Below are 20,727 nucleotides of genomic sequence, written 5' to 3'. Positions count from 1 at the left end.
GCTATGTGGAATGAGGAATACATTTCATCTTGTAATGCTGAAGTCACCAAAAAGTTCCTTCCTTCTATTTACCATAGACTGAATTCCGAGTTTTTCCTCTCGTTAAATTTTAAAGTGTTTCAGTTTTTATCTGGTCACGGTAAATTTGCAAGTTATCTGTTTCGTTTTAATCTACGATCAAACAATTTATGTGAATGTTCAAAAAGAGTTCCTCAGGATGTGGAACATTTGATTTTCTCGTGCCCTACATTTGATGGCCCTAGATTATGCTTACAGAACGATTTGAAAATGTTCGGAGTGACTTGGCCAGTGAACTTATCTGTTTTCGTGAAGTCCAGACTGCTGTTCTCTGCTTTTGTTCGCTCTATTTATGCATGTAATTTTTAATGTTTATTTATACATGTAACCTTTGATGTTCTAGTTAACTTACTTCTGTAAGCCCCGTGTTGTACATATGTGGTGCACGGGGAGTCTGTATGTTCTCAAAGGAAAAAAAAAATAGCAATGTTGCAAAATAATTTTAAAGTGAGCCTATCTTTAGAATTTCCGATACACAGTCTCACGCGCTGAAGATAAAAAAAATTTTTTTTTTTCGTAGAGTGTTGCCATTGCTCGCTTTGAAATCCTTGAATTTCTTAATCAAAAATTCGTTAAAGTTTTACAAAATATGAAATCGATCATAAAACAAATTCCAAATTTCAAATTTGGGCTTTTACATGCCCATATTCGCAGAAGGGTTACGTCAGGCAACAGTTTGAAAAGTGAAACGGACATTTATAGTGATTCAACGAAAAATCTCAAAACGAAAGAAATAGTCCTTCAGGAACAAAGCTCCTTTGGACTAAAAAATTGAAAAAAAAAATTTAATCAGAAAGATTTCAGATTTTAAATTACGTCCAAAGAGGCGTTTTTTAACGTTTTGTGTGTTACTTTTATTTATTAAATATCATGTTCTTTGCACTTAAGCTATAAAATTCAGTTCAATAGCAATGTCTCAAAATAATTTTAAAATGAGTCTATCTTTAAAATTTCCGATACACAGTCTCACGCGATGGAGATAAAAATGTTTTTTTTTTTTTTTTTTTTTTTTTTTTTTCTGTACAACTTTGCCATTGCTCGTTTTGAAATCCTTGAGTTAGTTAATCAAAAATTCGTTAAAGTTTTACAAAATATGAAATCGATCATAAAACAAATTCCAAATTTCAAATTTGGTCTTCCACATGCCCACGTTCGCAATAGGATTACGTCATTCAAAATTCGATGGCTCTATGTACCATTGTTTTATCCCAATGCGAGAAATATACACACATTTATGCAGATTCTCCATTATTTAATTTCTTCAAATATAATTTAGGACTTGAACATTTGTTGGCAACAGTTTTGAAAAGTGAGTCGCCGTTTATAGTGATTCAACGCAAAATCGCAACATGAAAACAATAGTCCTTCGGGGACAAAGCCCCTTTGGACTAAAAAACATTCACAATATGAATTTTGTTTTCAAAAAACAGAATACATTAAATTAACTATTATGACATCTTGCAAACGATTAGCAGTTTTAAGAGACAATGACACAGTACCACAGTTTGCAATTATTATCATAAACCTACAGGCAGGAGATACGTTTTGCTGCTTCTGCAGCTAGGAATATTTTTCTGTTTAAAATTAATATTCAACAGCAGCAGTACCTCTGGAGAAAATTTCTCAATTGACTGCTAAGAAAAAACATATCAGTGCCATTACTTTTGACGGCCATTCTATTCTGCATGACTACTCTAGTTTTAAAAGCTGAGAAGTTGTCATATAAGAAGTGACAGCAATGCGCTCGGAAATGACACTAAAGTGGTTAAGTAACAAATGATCTTTGTCACCGGGAAATATATAGAGTCAATGTCATCTGCGTGGCAAAATAACTGTGCTATTAAAGCTAGCCGTAGATGGCAGACATTTGCCGTAAATTTCCCTCCTCCTGAGCTGAGCGTGGATCGATAAAATTGCTGCTGAGGGACATACAGAGCCATCTCTTGGTGGAATGCAGATAAGAAATATTTTTATAATAATACCGTTTATTGTAAAATTAAAATTATTCTCCACGGGCAAATATAACTGTTTTTTAAGTGATGAAATTGAGGTGCTGTTCGAAAAGCATATTATAAAAACGTTATCTTACAAGGACATTTTGTTAAATGTAAATAAATGTAAATACACTCATGTCCATAAATAAAGGATAATGCCAACTCCGGCACATAAAGTTTCAGAAACAAAACACAAGTGACTTATTCATAAAGCCCATTTATTAAACAAAAGATAAAGAATAACAAAGATGGTGTATGTATGATGCCATTAAAAAAACTATGATTTTTGCTCCCGGGAGTAATTACAAAAAATATCTACCATGCAAAAACTTAACATTACTTGGTTGGTATGATGGTTAATACATACTATGACTCCCAGACGAAGAAATGCAGTCTTTACAACACCTAGGCATGCTGAGTATCAAATTATGGAGCTGATCTTGGAGAAGATTACTCCACTTAACAAGCAATCCTCTTCGAAGTTCCGGTACACATGTAGGAGGAGGTTGACGGACTGCAATTCGTCGGCCAAGCATGTCCCACACACGCTCTATCGAATTCCAGTCAGGTGAGAATATGAAAAAAGTTCTCTATATGAAAGCCCAACGTGAATCGGACTGCAACTAAACCTGGACTCGTCGGAAAACATCACACAAGCCCACTGTGACGATCTCTACATTGCATGTTCTCTTCTCCACGCTAACTGCTGAAGACAGTGATTTGCCGTGAGCGGAACATATCTGAGAGGTCTGCTAGGATATAGACCAGTCTGTCCCAAACCTCTGTACACGGTTTGCCTTGAAACTGTCGTACCCGTGAGTACCCCTCCCCAGGGGTCGACGTACAGAACTCTGCAAAGCTATTGGCTAGGATCTGTACCTAGGCCGTCTCGGCCACGGGGGATAAAATTTATGAACTTGGTGGTTCTGAAGCCCCTGGGAAAGGCCTTATTGGCCGCCTTCGGGGACTGGCATGTCCTGAGCGGTGTGGAACCGTAGCCGGAGGGCTAGTTCCCCTCGGTTTGCTGGGTAATGGCCCACTGCGACGGGCTCGCCCATGCGACTGGTAGGAGCATCTAGACGACCGGTGCTGCCTGGTGTCTTATCCAGGTGGTGCGCCGCTCCCTTGGAAGGGTAATAGTGGAGGTTTACCTCCACGATGTGCCCAAAGGGTGAGTGGACCTGTAGTTTGATTAAGTTCAAGAGGCAGGGAAGCCAAAATCTTGTTGTTGTACCCGTGGCTAAAGATAGCTGAGGAGGCAAGTCTGATGCTGTGCTCCGTCTGCTTCTTTTGGCAGTTACTGCCAAATACCGGTCGTAATTTGGCGTTGTAACTCGGAGGCAATCTGCACTGTAACGTCTGCTGACTTTTCCATCATTTTGGAATCGTTGTCAAAGCCACTTTGGGCTATTTCAAGTTCCGTGTATTCTTCCATCTGAGTACGTCCACATTCCAAGTGGCTGATAATTTTACCATGTAAGAAATCTTCCATATGCGTCCTCTGTGTCATAACTATTTGGCTGTCGCACTGAGCGACTTACAGAACACTTGTGAACAATTTTACTTCTTTGCTACCATTCCTTACGCACACTTCTCTTATACTCTCATCATTGTGACGAACTGTCGGCATCATTTGATGGCTTCCTGCAATTTGCATATCATTCATGAAGATGTGTGCGATCATTCTACATGGGAAATTTTTACTTTAGAGTTCGATTTCTGTGTGATTATGAATTATCCTTAATTTATGGACATGAGTGTATTGTACAGTGCTATTAAGATAAAAATAATTTGATATCCAAAAGGCATTCCATTTTTTATAAAACAAGTTCCAGCAAAATACATTTCTGAAAAAAAAAATCCTGCGCATGGATATTTAAACTCTATGACGATTAACCCCAATCTATATGACTGCAATTATTAATAATTGCAGTCATATAGATTCGGGTTTGTTTTCCTCAAACATGGTATCTTCGATGACTTTTGTTTACACTGCATCCAGTTCCCAGATTGCTCCTAATTGTCAAAAGAAACAATCATCTTATATAGACACTAAGATTCTTATAATTATACTCGTATTAACTATCGTAATCAAAATGCAGTTATACATCACATTAGGGGTTTCCTTAAAAATCTGCTTGAAAATGTTAAGTGAGTTTTTAAATTCTAAATCAAACGGTCTTCAGTTTCAAAATAATTCATTCCTGAATGCAGCGTCATAAAATGATATCAATATATCATTAGAAATACCATGTAGAGTTATTAAGATTTTTTTTAAGCAAAAAACATAAAAAATGAGCAATGCCTTCGCTGGAACGCGAACGTGGACTTCTCGATATGCGCTGAGTCTGCCAACCGTTACATCACGAGGGCATGCAGAAAGGAGGAAGAAAATACTTTATATACTCCCCCTTGGGGTTTAGAAGACCCAATCGCCAAATCTTGGTGGTGAAGCATCATCATCCACCACCTTCTTTTAGTTCAATCGCCACTGCAGATTCATTAGGATTTTTGAAGCAGGAGACATGAAAATGAGCAATGCCCTCGCCGGGACTCGAACCACGGACCTCTCGAATACGCGTCGAGCATGCTGACCACTACACCACGAAGGCATGCTAAGAAGGAGGAAAAAATACCTTTTAAAGTAAGTTCGGAATCATAAATTTCAGAGCTGTTACAGAACCTTAACACACATTTTACTTTTTAAATATTCTTGTAATGAACACTAACAAGTATTTTAATAGAACATGTGGCAACGATCAGATAATTCTTCAGATGGTATAAATTTTGTGCATTCTGAGTTATAAAATGAACGAAATGTAACGCTGTTAAGTGAACCTAGCGCCAGAGTGTCGCTATGGTAGACAAATATAGTGAATTTTAAAGAATGCGTTTATTGTATTGTGTTTTATGCGCTATTGACGAAGTGGATTTAATTCAGTCCAATAAGTTTAAATGATATGCAAGAAAAAATGCCTATAATTTAATATTCCGTACAAGGAAGTCCTGTGTTGTACACATCAGGTTTTTTTTAATTGGTTTTGGGGGAAAAAAAGACCTATATTCTGTCCGTACATACAGATATCACTCAAAAAGATCTTTCGGATGGATCCGAGAGTAGTCAAAATGGATATCTTCGTTGATATATGATGCACGAAATTTTTTGCTATGACTGTACAAGGTATTTCCCCCGCCTTCTTAGCATGCCTTCGTGGTGTAGCGGTCAGCACGCTCGGCGCGTATTCGAGAGGTCAGTGGTTTGGGATCCGGCGAGGGCATTACTCATTCTTCGTCTCTCCTACTTTCAAAAAATACATAATGTCTCTACAGTACACCCGAACAGAGACTCGAACCACGGACCTCTCGAATACGACCCGAGCGTGCTGACCATTACACCACGAAGGCATGCTAAGAAGGCGGGAGAAATACCTTATACTCTTATGCCTTGTGTATTAATGGAGAAATGGACATAATTTGCTGTTTAATCTTAATATCATAGTTAAACACATCCTTCATTGATTCAAAAAGATTCACGTTTTTGTTATACGTAGTATTTATATTAAGGTAGTTGTCATTTGCAGTCTGATTATTTTTTAAATCCTTAAATCTTTTATAATTCGTACAGGACGATTTCTTTAAATGCAAAACTTTCTGAAAATATGACTTATTCCAAAAGAGCATGCAGGTTCAAGACAGCATTGAAAAATGTTTTAAATGTTGTCGAAAAACTGCAAGACAGAATGTATATACCGGTGTAATCAACCAAATATATTGTCTTATATCTACCCATGAACCAAAAGAAGTTAGAAATTTCAGCTTTCAGCAATGGCTCAGGCAGACATAAAAACCGTAGATGACAAGACGGCTACAAATTTCAGCGAGATATTAAAATATGATCTTTGTCTGTATTGTCTTGCACCGTTAGCTCATTTCGTAATTTGATGACACATAATGCACGAACACCATTGCCATATCTGTACTTTGCAGTATACTTGTCTTCTAGAATTTTAAATCTTAAATGTAGTTGTCATTTAGCAACATTTTCATATTTAGTCATGTAAAGCAAACCAAAACGCAAATTTTAGCTTATTGCATAGTGTAACCAGTCAGATATATACTGTTTATGTATATAGTTTCGAAAGTTTCAGTGTGGTGGTACCACTAACAGTGTAACGTCATTATTGTGAGTCATCAATTGTATTTACGAATTTTTAATTTTGTGTTTGTTGTTATTTTGATGTATTCAAAGTTTTAAAATTGTTTGAACAAATTTATAAAGGTATGTATTGTTGCCTAAAATTATAATTACACATTTGCCTATTATATGTTTTTTGTATAAGTTAAATATTTTTTTCAAAAATCGGAATAAAAACTTAGTTTATATTTTTTTACTGTTTTTTTTTTTTTTTTTTTTTTTTTTCTATTTTATTTGATGTTAATTCTAATGTATTTTTGACTTTAAAAATAAAAATTGATTCATTTAAGGGATAAAGGTGAATTTACGCTACGCGTGTATTCTTTATGCTATATGGGCTGTATATTTATCGCATTAATACTGTTTTTAATGTCAGTTTAGTTTTTATGCATTATTTGATATGGTAAGGTACATTTGTCTGAAAGCTTAAGAACTTCAAATCTGTATTCCATGTAAACTAGTATTACTTCTTAACTACATTTCAAATCATACTCGTAAAAAATCCACTCTGCTTTTGTGAAGCGTAATCTTGTATATCAGTTGCTGTCAACATGTTAAAATATGAAGATCAAATTAAAGACTTGGATTTATATCGGCGAGCCTTCCAGACGGGAAAGTGGTGACTCTGACTGTCGTACCGAAGGACCCGGTTCCGAATCCCAAAAAAGTTATTGGCGATCTTAAAATTAACTATTCTAGATTTGGTACTCTCCCCCTAAATTCATCTGTTCTCCCAAATTCGAGATCTTTCCATGTTACATAACAACCTAAAATTAACTAATCATAGCTTGTCTCTACAATTGCATCTACCTCGGTATAAATACCGATCGCAGGAAATTATTCATTCTTTTCCTAGCTTCTGCCACTGCTAACATATCCCCGCTGCTGACCCCACTTGCTTAAAATGACGTCGTATTCCCGTTAATCTGTCTATATAAAAAAATATTGTAATTGCTTACGATCTAAAAGTATATTGTAAGTTCCCATCTCCGCACGATTTTAATCAGCTGCGATATTAATTAAAAACACTAAAAACGATAATTTTCGTCCTCATTTTTCTGAGCGGCAACAGTCTTGCGTGCTGGAAATAAAAATTTGGTTTATTATATTAAAATATGAAATATAAAAAGCATTGCCAAAACATTGAAAATATTACCTATATATATATATATATATATATATATATATATATATCAAGAAGGTCTGTGTGTTTACTTATAACTCAGTCACTACTATACCTATTCACCAGACTTTCTGCAATTATTTTCTGGGTCCTGGAGAAGGACGACGTCCACTTTTTTAAGAAAAAAGGAGCTAAAGTCAGAGATGTTAATTAAAAACTCGGAAAACCCGATAACTTTCGCCCTCAGTTTTCTTAGTGGTAACACTCTCGCAAGCTGGAGATGAAAATCTGCTTTAATTCGAAAGTTGTTGCCACTGCTCGCTTTCAAATCGCTTTTGGTAATAAAAAGTTTCTAAGTTTTACGATGAAATAAAAATAGCATTGCCAAACATTAAATACATTATTCCCAACGCCAAAAATTCGTAGGAGGCCATTTCGGCCATTCCCATATTCGTACGACTTTAATCAGCCAAGAAATTAATTAAAAACACTTAAAATGATAATTTTCGCCCCCATTTTTCCGAGTGGCAACAGTCGCTGCAAATAAAAATCTGGTTTATTTCGAAAAGTGTTGTCACTGTTCGCTTTCAGATCGTAGAGTGTGTTAATAAAAATTTGTAAGTTTTACAAAATATGAAATGGAAAAAGCTTTGCGAAATACTAAATATATTATTATTTTATACTAGAACGCCCGGCGGTCATACGAAATGACCGCTGTTCTAGATATTATAAATTGTAATTAAAATAATTTGTGCAAAGGTGTCTGCTAATTTAAACTTAATTACCCAGACAGGCGGCGTTCGCAGGTCCGTGGCAGGCCATTTTGAACATTCGCGTCTTCTTGGGACTTGAATCAGCCGAGATATTAATTAAAAACTAATTTTCCCTACATTTTCCACTTTCTTTCTTGGGTTTTCCCTATTAGAGGGATTTGGCTATGTGCCAAATTCTTTTTTCTCGAATATCTACAGAACGCCGCCGAGTTGAAATTTGAGACGCGTATCCTCGGATTCCAAAAAATTCTCCGAATCCATCGATACCGTTCTCATCTTCGTACGACTTAAATCGGCCGAGATATTAATTAAAAACTGCGGAAACGTTAATTTCCGCGCTCATTTTTCTGGGTGGCAACAATAAATTATCGGCGACACACACTTTAGCCGCTTACATATATAAAGAAAAAAAGATGATCTTCGAAATGTTTTGTTAATTTCTGCAGTTTAAATAAACAGATGCTGTTGGCAACTTTTTTATTTCAGGTTAGGATAATTGACACGATATTATATTGCCACGTTAATTCATTTACTGATATAGAGAAAAAGTTGTTATATATATATATTACATTAAGTTTAAATCATCATGTCATTCGTATGCTTATTAAATTGAAGTGCCAAAAGATTTTGTTTCTTGATTTGGCAACAAAAACTTATTTACGAATTGGTTTTTGCTTGGAAAGAATGAACTGATTTCATTCATATTGAAATAATTTTATACATTTTCCTTTCAGGTGTACATAGAACATATTTTAAATTTTCCTTTGACCACAGCCTTTTCGTTTAACAATGATTTTTATACTCTTGCATTTCTGTTAACACATGTGTTTTCATTCTCGTTCTCGGCCTTCTTAATCACGTGCAATTGTAAGTTAATTTTAGCATGCAAATGAAGCCTCCTGCAATATGTCAGTATCGTCTACGTTAAAAAAATGTTAGGGTAGAAGGCGTATAAAAAAATGTTTTACTGTACAAAAGTTAATTATTGCTTAAAGGGATTTCCGAGGTGCTAACAAAAGGAGTTCAAAGCCAGAGTGAAAGCACTTAACGCTTCATTATCAAGTGATAAATGCTTTCAGATTAGAATAGAAAACAATGGCATTCTTTTATTCCTTAAAAAATATTATAATATTTACGTTAATTGTATCTGGAGTTGTTATGGTGAGGATTAACGATTTTAATCTTAAACTCTGTAAAAGTTTTTAACTATCTGCATAAATGTAGAAAGTACTTAAAAGAAAAAAAATGAAACTTGTGTAATAAAATCACTCACAGCAAACATAATGCCACTCTCTTTACTTATCTGAATTCACTTATCTGAATGGCATAATATTACTAAAACTTTAGTCCATAGAACATCACAATTTTAAAATGTTTTGAATAAACAGGATATGGAAAATACCATTCAGAAAATATTAAATTTTTAAGAAAAGCATTAGAAGCTTTTATATAAGCTGAAATAAATTTTTGATGAATTTAGCCGAAAACAAAAATGTATATAATTATCTTTGAACAGCTAACAGTATTAAGAGGGCTCGACAATAGAGTTGGTAAGACAACTAATTTTGGTTCTGTTTGGTTTATTTAATTGCTGGAAAGCACCACGAAGACTATCTGCCTAAGGAAAGAGATGCCTTCGTGAAGGACTTTATAACAGAAACTGGCTTGTATACACGTTTACACATAGAGAAATGAACGAAAACGCCTATGCAGCCAATCCCGTTTGACGGCATTCAAACCCCGAACCAAACTACCAGTGTTCAGTGACTTTACCATTCGGCCGCTGGTGGGTTAAGACAGTTGAAAACTGGTAATTCAATCTGGGCTTAATCTTAAGCGAACGGGCTGGCTGGATTTTTAGTCGGCCTGTTTTCTCCGTGTGAAACGTAAATACGATATTGTTTCCCTTAGAAATTCCTTCACGAAGGCATCTTTCTCCTTAAGCAAATAGCCCTCATGTGCTTTGCCATATTCAAATAACCTAATCTACTACTGGTGCAGTCTGGAACTAAATATGGAAATTTATTTGTTTATTTGAAACTATAATAAATTTCTCAAAGGGTCAGATAAAAATATATCTTTATGTTTATCTCGAAATTAATAACTCCCGGCAAAAGTTTGCAATTTAAGGAAGTAGAAGCCCTGATGACATCATAATATTTAATAGGGGGATGGTACGTATTTCTGAATAAAGAGTTCAAAATGATTATGTTTCTTTTTTAAATACGTAGCGCCTGTAAGCATGCCCCACATTTTAAATTTAAGTAATTGCCATATGTTCAGTCAATTTAAGGATACCTTCTTCATTTCCTAGATTTTCTGGACTGTAAGAATTCCAGACATCTACAATGTATTTTGCACAAGTGTGTTGATTTCCAGCCAAAAATTCTACACACAAGACAAAAGCCTTTATTCAGTGTTTTGATGTCTTCATGATTTACAATAACTAACTACTCATTTCGATCCAGTATTTGGTAACTTCTGTTATAACAAGAGATGAGTTTCAAGGCATAAAAAATGAACTTGTTTTTTTTTTTTTTTTTTTAAGGTTTTTCTCATGCTCTACAATAGTTCAAGAACCCAGAATTATAGATAAAGATTTCTATTCACAAGTCAAGAAAGAAACATTCTGACTGCGAACCGGCTAGGATCACTAAAGATTTTTTATGGAATTTATAGATACGATTTTTGAATATCCATAAGGAGGTGTAGGATATTTTTACACTTTATGTATTTCACACTGAGTATTAGTTGATAGTGGAAAAACTTCCATGAACAGCAAATGCTTTCATGCTTTTCAATCTTTACATTAGACGTTGTTTTGAAGAATTATGCATGATATGCTACTAGGTTTGAGGTATCGTTCAAAAATAGTAGTAATGAATCTATAGTTATAGAGGCGACTCAAAACGAATGAAACTACCTTGCATATTTAAAAAATCTGATGTGTACACCACATGACTTCCTTGTACGGAATATTAAATTATACGCATTTGTTTCTTGCATTTCTTTTAAACTTAATTCCTCGGATTTCATTAGAGATATTGCTCTTTCAATTAATTCAGATATTGCTCAACTGTTTCCAAGTTATGTCAAATGTCTTACTGCGAAATGCCCAGCGGCTGAGCGATGAGATACGTAGCTTCCATGCGAAAATGTGTTAGGGTTGCCAGAGAGTGGCAGGTAAATTCAGAGTTGCCAGGTTTGGCTCGAAATCGCCCATTCGGCGATACTTGGCGATGAAATTGGCGATATGTCAAAAACGGAACGAGAACATTTTAGAACGATTTTTTACCGGTTTTCTCGACAATATTCTCGAAGATAGGTTAAAGCTATATATACCCTACCTGTCCTGGAGGAGAATAGTCATACAGCTGAAGTGCTTTCAACAAATTACTGTATCATGGCATTTTTATACTATTCTAACTTGTGTTATGAAAGAAAAGCGGCCTAAACTCACAAAATGTTTATCTCATTCGGAGGCCCACCAGTGATCGAGCGATAAAGTCGTTTAACACTGGTAGTTCGGTCTGGGGTTCGAATTCCGGCGAACGGGCTGGCTGTATGGGCGTCTTCATGATTTTCCCCATGTGTAACGTGTATACGAGCCAGTTCCCCTTACAAAGTCCTCTACGAAGGCATCCCTCCTCTTAGGCAGGTAGTTCTCGAAAGCTTTGCCGTAATTAAATAAACCAAGCCAGTCTCATGCCCACCAGCGGCCAAGCGGTAACAGCCTATGAACACTGGTAGTTCGGTCCGGGGTTAGGGTCCCGGCGAACGGGCTGTCTCCATGGGCGTTTTGGTGGTTTTCCCCATGTTAACGTGGATACGAGCCAGTTTCCCTTAGAAAGTCCTCCACGGGGCAACCTGACTTCATTGTAAGAATATAAAACGAAGAATGTGCTAAAGGTAGATCTCAGACAAAATTCTAAATATTTAACTAGCAGCGTTTTAATTTAAACAAATTCTTTGCATTACTTATGTTGTTTTTATTAAATATTTATGTAACTATTTATCATTAAATTCTATTTATTATTCTTTATTATTATATTTGATAACTGCTACTGTTGATGACAACTATGATGACTGAATAGTTTCCTAGCGGTATTTACTACCAAGCATATATGATGAAAAGTGAATTTGCTTCACTAGCAAACTCCACAGTTATTCCACTAGTTAACAAAACTATAAATAATGAAAAAATCTGAAAGGTTTCAGATTTTACATTACGAAAATAGCCCAAAGAGGCCAAAGAGGCGTTTTTTATCGTCTTGTGTGTTACCTTTATTTAACCCTTTGCTGCATACAAATAATCTAGAGAAGTTAAACGAAAATGTTTGTATTTTTTCTACTTAAAATAACTTTAGTAATAATAAAAAAATAATTTTATTCAAATTTTGTTTTAAATAATTGCTACAGTTTGTTCACTACAGTGGACAGCATGCATATACGTACATGCATACAAATCTCTTCCCAACGATTTACGGTCATTGCATTTGAAATCATTTCCTGCCTTGTTTGCAGTGATCGTTACCATCTTCTAAATGGTAAATCAACATGTACATACAGATCCCCCAAAATACCTTCATTTCGTCGATTGGGATTGAATTCATTTTCCTACGATTTTGTAACCTGTACCTATTGGATTCAAATGTCAAATGTTCTAGAAATTCCTTGCGAAATTCCAGTGGTGTTTTGGCTTTGTAAGCAGTACAATTCACTCTTTTCGGTAGATCTTTATCTACCCACTCCACAATTTTCTCATACTGATATTTAAAATAAAATGTCTAAAATTAATAATTATGAATAAAAAATGGCAGTATAAGAAAATGTAAGCAATATTATATAATGTTTACTATGGGAAATTGTACTAACTTGGAAACAGAAGTAGCAGCCCATTTTCCAAATAGCAATGCTTTACTTAGTGATGCTATACAACCATCTATGATCGACAGTTGAAAGTTCTAATACTATAGAATAAATAAACACAGGAATGGAATTTGTTAAGGCCTTTACAGAACAATAAACAAAATTAAACTTTTGCCTACTAGAGTGGACATGATGCAACAAAGGATTAACTACACCACTGCCTAATATGTAAAAATAAAAGGCACATTAAATAGTAAAGGATGAAAATTCAAAACATAGTTTCAATGGCCTCTTTCCCTCTGAACTCTTTCCGATATTTCTTCAGTACATTAGTAAAATCAGAGTTCTGGCAGAGGAGGAAAAATTCTGAGGAGAATTATTAGTAGTTCTTTAGCACATGGTCAGAAAACACCTTATTCTTGAGATTCGCTTTGTTCTTAAAAATACCATCTTCTTGAGCTCTACGTACCAGCCATTTCACATCATAATTTTCTAAGAGGCTTTAATTTTACCATTTTATTTCTTTTAATAATTCTTAGAAGTAAGAAACATTTTTATAGACATATTTATTTTACCACTGAAGGATTGCTTCAATTTAGCCAAATACTTGGAGAAGTTTGGAACAGAAGTAGCAGCCATTTTCCAAATAGCAGTGCTTTACTTAGTGATGCTATACAGCCATATATGATCGACAGTTGAAAGTTCTAATAATACAGAATGAATAAACACAGGAATGGAATCTGTTAAGGTGTTTACAGAAGAATAAACGAATTTGTCTATTAGAGTGGACGTGATGCAACAAAGGGCTAATAAATATCATGTTCTTCGCACTTAAGCCATACAATTCAATTCAACAGCAATATCGTAAAATAATTTTAAAATGAGCTTATTAGAAATCCCGATACACAGTCTCGCTCGCTGGAGATAATTTTTCCCTGTACAGTGTTGCCATTATTCGATTTGAAATTGTTGAGTTCGTTATTCAAAAATTCGTTAAAATATTATAAAATCTGAAATCGATAATAAAACAAATTCCAAATTACGGCTTCCAGATGCTCATATTCGGTGGAGGATTACGTTACTCAAATTTCGAAGGCTCTTGGTACCGTTGTTTTATCACAGTGCGAAAAACATACATACATTTATGCGGATTCTTAATTATTTAATTTCTTTAAATATAACACAGGGCGATAATATTTGGTAGAAACAATTTGAAAAGTAAACTGACATTTGTCGTGAACAAACGCAAAATGCGAAAACGAAATTAATAATCCTTCTGGACTAACGCCCTTTGGGCTAATAATACACAGATGTTACGAGTCCGGACCTATACTACTGTTCAGCTAAACACAGTTTTAATTAAAGTATGATTTTTCACTCGAATTTAGAAGTATGTGAGATGTATAAAAGTTCACCTTTTTTTTTATTGACATCTTTGCTACTATCCCGGTATAACAAAAGTTACTTCCTTCTACCGACACAACCAGTTCGCTAAATTCGCAATTAAAATTTCTTGAATGGCGACTGCGTTTTTCTTAAAGAACAGGTGTTCGAAAGCTCATTTACTACGCAGTGTCTTACCTCAGTTGTGTTCTTAGTTGTTGAAACTTTTTATCAACATTTAAGCGATTATAGGTTTCTTAATTTAAAATTACTTGCTTTGAGATACTCCTTCTATCCTTTTTTGAGTTGATAATAATTCTAACATGAAAATAGTATTGAGATGGGGAAAAGTTTCTTGCCGCCGGATTTCATTAAATAACCGTTCAGCAGAATTCGAAAGAGCTTTACCTGTTAGAACAACTCCGCTTCCACACAAGCAGAAATTAATTTCATACATCTTTCATCCGAAAAAAATAAATTTCAAACAATAGTCATCTGCTGAATGTTGAGCAACCTGTTTACAGTTTCCTGAAATGAAGAAACAGAAAAGAATGAAAAATTTCAGTTACAACAGAAGGTATTTTTTTTTAAGGTTTAAAATTCTAAAGATGATTCTTCAGTTTTTCTAAAGTTGCCTAGGAATTTTAATGGAATTTGTTTTTATGTATTAGATTCATCTGTACGTTACTTTATAAGGAGAAATAATAGGAGTTATTTATTTCGTGTAATTATAATAAAAGAATATAGCATGTCTAACAGTCGCAAGTTTAAAATAATAATGTTAAAGTTTAAAATATAAAATATTAGTAATATCGTACCCACCATGCCAAAGTCACGAAACTGTAAATCAGGTGCATCGAGAAAAATGGATTTAAACGTCTGGCACACATCAAATTTTGAGAAAAAGCTAGTCATGTTTTTTAGACAGTAAACCACGTATATTATTGAATAAAATGTTTTCTTTCATTTAATGTAATATAAAATTTTGAAAATAGAGCTAGAATGGAATATTAGATGAAAACAGAAGAATCGCTTGACAAAATGAAAAACATACTTTAATGAATGTATGGATTATTAATATGTTATCGATTCTTGATTTTAATTAATATATTGATATATCTGCTACTAAATTAGAGGTATAAATACTCTAGTATAACACAAGTATAAGACATCCATACATTAAACGATCTAAATGTAAATAAATATATATGATGACTTTCTTGTATGGCTTATTAAATTACACATATTTTTTGCTGCAGTTCATTTAAATATATTTCTTTGAATTTCATTAGAGTTATATTTCTCATTTCATAAATAAAGTCAATTCTCACTTTGCGGCAAAGCAAAAATACATGAAAAATCAAACTTCATTTAAAATTGTAAAACAGAAAAAACTAAAACACCAAACACAGCTAAAAGCTCTAATAATTTTGTGCATCTTTCAAATCAGATGATGGTGGTTCAGTGGGTTTACTAATTTTAACGCTTTTACATTTTTAACAATATTTTAATTACTATATACAAAGCGTATTCTTAGGCCGCCGCCTTCAACATGAACAAACTTTATTCTTTTACAACTAAGCGAGCAACAGCGCCCTCTAGCCTTTTTCTTCAAATTACACAACACTCCCCACCTGAACTCGGAGGAGAGTTCATCTTTCAATAATATATTCTAGAATATTCAATTAATATTTCGACAATAAATTCTGGAGAAATGGTTAAATATAACACATGCATACATAATTATAAGCACATAAAATTTTACAAGACATTAAATGATACCTATCAGCAAGGTCAGGAGAATCAAACCTAAAAATACAAAATACAAACATTAGTTAAGTTCCATATTATATAACAATTGTATAGGCCTTTTTAAGGTACCAGTAGGTGTTTTAATTATGCAAGATCTTATTTTACCATCTCTGCCTGGCATTAATTCCAAAATTTTACCTATTGTCCAAAGATTTCTGGGATGTTTGTCGTCATGAATCAAGACAACATCGTTGATTTTAAACTGAGATGCGTTAGAGTGTGGAGGACAAATATTGGCAGATCTCAGATTAAAAAGATACTCTGATCTCCAACGCTTCCAAAAATGATTTAAAATATCTTGATGGTATTTATATCGTTTAATAATTGAATTTCTTGACCCAATCAAATTATTTGATGTTATTTTATTAGCAGGCAGAGATAGCAATCGTCTACCAACCAGAAAATGAGAGGGTGTTAGTGGAGAAGGTTCATTGGGATCGGTAAACACGTAGGTAATTGGTCTACAATTAATCATTGCCTCGATTTCAATGAGCACTGTTTCAAGCTCTTTCACAGTAAGGGATGATCGACCAATAATTTTTCGCAAGCTGGATTTTATGGTTCGTACCATACGCTCCCAAAACCCTCCCCACCATGGATCCCTCTCAATAATAAATTTCCAATTTATGCCTCTAGCAGAAAATAATTCTTTGACAGATGAATCACTCAAAGTTTTAAAAATATGTTTTAGTTCTTTATCAGCTCCTTTAAAAGTCTTGGCATTATCGGAATACACGGTGGTACACAATCCTCGGCGAGCTAAAAATCTTCGGAAAGCTAGCAAAAAACTTTCAGTGCTGAGATCAGTTACTATCTCTATATGTAAGGCACGAGTGACCGCACACGTTAACAACAGCATGTAAACTTTACCTTGCCTGTCTTTCGTAAAAAATGGACCGGCGAAGTCCAACCCGGTCACAGCAAATGGAGGCGACTCTTGGATTCTGTCTGGAGGAAGTGGAGCGATATCCTGTACCCCAGGACGAGCACTATATCGTTTGCATATCACACATTTTCTGATGATAGTCTTAACACGCTGTCTTCCCTTAATGATCCAATATTTGTCTCTGATCTGAGTTAGTGTCGAATTAACTCCAGCATGGAATACCCTTTCATGCGAGTCCATGATGATCAACTCGGTAAACTTGCATTTTGAGGGTAATAGAATAGGATATTTTAAATTCTCGTGACAGTCTGCAAATTGAATGCGACCTTTCAACCGAAGAATTCCCTCCTCATCAAGCCTTGGATTAAGGGAGTAGATGGAAGAATCGAGAATTGATTTTTTATTTGATAACTTAATTATTTCCGCTTGATACGATTCTCGTTGCGTAATTTTTACCCATTAATGTTCAGCTGCTTTAATCTCAAAAGCACTTAAAGGTCCATTCTCTGTAGACCTTTTCCGAAGCCTCCCAATAAATCTAAATACATAGGCAGTAATTCGAAGTAATTTTCCTAAAGAACTGAATTTTTCTATATGCAAAATTGGGGATTCATTGTTAATTACAGGTGCAGTCAAAATAATACTTTTTCTTAACTCCAACGATTCTGAATTTGGTTTTAATTTCTTTTGTTTTGGAAAGTTTTCAATAGGAAAACGTAACCAGTGTGGCCCATGCCACCACAAATCATTCTTAATTAGTGACTGAGCACTAATTCCTCGAGTTAGTAAATCGGAAGGATTTTGTTTCCCTTCGCAATGGTTCCGCAATTTTTTGTTGCATATACTCTGTATTTCTGTAACACAATTGGCGATAAATGGTTTCCAATTATTTGGCGAACCTTTAATCCAAGTAATGGCGATTTCGGAATCACTCCAAAAATAAACATCCTCAATTAAATCACCAAACAATTTTTTCAAATATTTATACATTCAAGCAGCCAGGAGTGCTCCCATTAACTCTAAACGAGGAAGCGTGATTGCTCTTAAAGGTGCAACTCTGCATTTCGACATGATAAAGGAAGTTTTAATTTTAGAATCACTCGTACAATATCTGAAATATGAGATGGCCCCATATGCTTTAGGACTAGCGTCCGAAAATAGATGAAGGCTTATATTCATTGGATCGTCATCAAAGAAATTTCTCTGTATCGATATTTCAGTTAAATCATTAAGTTCCTCCCGCCAAATGTTGAATTTTTCCTTAATCTCTGCAGGAAGGACCTCATCCCAGTCAGAACCGGAACACCAGATTTCTTGCATAATAATTTTTGCCCGAATAACAAAGGGTGCAATAAATCCAAATGGATCGTATATTTGGGCGATGCTTTGCAAAAGTTTTCTTTTTGTAGCAAAATCGTTTCCAGTAGAAAAGTCAATTAAATTTTTAAATTTAACTTTGTATCGTCTTCAATGGAATTCCAAATCATGCCTAAGAAATTCGATTCACTAGTTAATTTGTTGTCTGATTCCTTAATCCCATCTGAGACCCATAAATCGTATAATGCTTTAGAATTAGTTCTTAATTTTCTGAAATTCATCCCAGCATCCTTAAATATATTAACCGCATCTACAGATAACCGCTATGCATCTTCAACCGTTCCTGCTCCAAAATATAGGTCATCGACATAGACAGAAGAATTTAACATTTGGAAACTGTCCGGCATTTTATCTTTATATTTTCGAATGTGATATTTTATAGTGGCGGCCAAAATGAAAGGAGATATAGTCAAACCGAAAGCTACGCGACACATTTGCATAATCTTAAAGGAGTCATTATTTTCATTAAACCAAAGAAATTTTAGAAATTTTCTATCACCTTCAGCAATTCCTATCATCAAAAAGGCTTTTTCAACGTCTCCACAAAACGCTATCTTAAACTTACGAAATTTTAACATAATGTCTAGTATATTTGGATTTAGATTAGGTCCCGATTCAAGGCAGTCATTTAACGAATTCGTGTCCTCTGTCCTTGAGCTAGCATCGTACACAATTCTTACCTTAGTAGTTTCACTAGGTCGTATCACTGCTCTGTGCGGCATAAAATAGCCCAAATTTGTATCATTATTCGAACATTCCTCCACAATTCCTTCTAATATCTGGTTCTCAATTATATTTTTATATTCCCGAAAAATCTCCGGAGTTTTACTTAGTTTATTGTGAAGGTTTGCGAATCGTTTCTTAGCTACCTCAAAATTATTTCCTAAATTATTCGGACTGTATTTCCAGATTAAATTTGCCTCATATCTTCCGTTTTTAAACTGCAAATTTCTTTCAAACTGGTCTACTATTTCGCAGTCAATATCGGAATAATCATCAGAATCATTAATTCCCATATGTTCTAATTCCCAAAAACCTTTTAAATCTTTCAACACAACAGTGTTTGTCATTACCGCTAAATTTTCAGAACAATTTTTGTTTGTTTTATTTTTCTCGATTCCTGCGGCAACCCAACCAAACACAGAACTGACTGCGTACAACCCTTCAGATATTTTAATTCTTTCAGAATAAACTACATTCCAGAATTCATCCCCTCCAATTAATATCTCAATATCTATGTTATTTTTTCTTGCGCAATCGGCGATCTGCAACCCCATATGTTCCATGAAGTCTGCAATTTGTTTACTAGGCACACTGATGGACGCCGAGGAAATAACATCCGAGATCAAACATTCAATTTTTATTTTATTATTTTGTTTCCAATTCTGAATTTCGATTTCAACGACCGGATAGGAATGATTCATTGCCTTCGTCGCACCAAATGAATAAACAGAAAGTCTTTCATAACGGATTGGAGTAAGTTTTAAATGGTCGGCCAATTTTTTCGTTATAAAGGATCTGTGACTGCCTTGATCAGGAATTAATCTAGTTAATTTTGATTTATACTTAGAACAAGCATAAACTGTACAAGTTTGTAATAATATTTCCCTGGCATTAAAGTCGTTATTATTATCACCTTGAGGAACAGAAGCAATCAATTTTAAGTTTTGAACTTTATTTCTTTCCTCAGAATTCAAAGTCAGAGATTCAGTTTCATTTTTGGAATAACCTTGTTCCAACCTTTTGTTTACAAGGGATTTATTAGTACAAATCGATTCATTGTGATACATACCGCCACATTTATTACATTTAGTTTTATTTCTGCACCTTTCTGATGTATGGAATTTTTTAAAACAAGAAAAGCAGCGGTTTTCGGATCTTAGTTTCTTTAATTTATCAGAAACATTCACTTCGCATTTAAATGACTCGTGCAAATTATCACAAAAGATGCATTTTCGGTTAACTGCAGTATGAAATGCAGCCGTGGGTTTTTATTTTTTACATATTTTCTAGTTTCATATTTTGATTGATCGACTCGCGGAGGCACAGACAGGATTTTTCCTTTCGCTTAATACTAGATTTGAAACTTCCCTGCATTCTATTTCCGTTTTAATAAATTGTGTTAATTCCGAAACTTCAACTTTATCTTTCGATCCTCTTTGCCGATTAAATTCCAAAACTAAATCGTCCGGAATTAATTTTAATAATATTGGAATTAATAAATGTCCATATGAGCC

General features: G+C 34.5%; 1 non-coding gene across 1 annotated transcript; it reads right to left on the bottom strand.

Annotated features, from left to right (window-relative positions):
• Positions 1-4,611: 4,611 nt before the first annotated feature.
• Positions 4,612-4,684, bottom strand: TRNAT-CGU (transfer RNA threonine (anticodon CGU)). The gene has a single exon. It is a non-coding gene; the product is annotated as a tRNA-Thr (tRNA).
• Positions 4,685-20,727: the final 16,043 nt, after the last annotated feature.

This window comes from Stegodyphus dumicola, chromosome 12 (assembly GCF_044657685.1).
Source record: "Stegodyphus dumicola isolate Sdum_Otavi_A_Nest chromosome 12, ASM4465768v1".
NCBI classification, from domain to species: domain Eukaryota; kingdom Metazoa; phylum Arthropoda; class Arachnida; order Araneae; family Eresidae; genus Stegodyphus; species Stegodyphus dumicola.
This window is presented reverse-complemented; position numbering and strand designations above follow the sequence as displayed.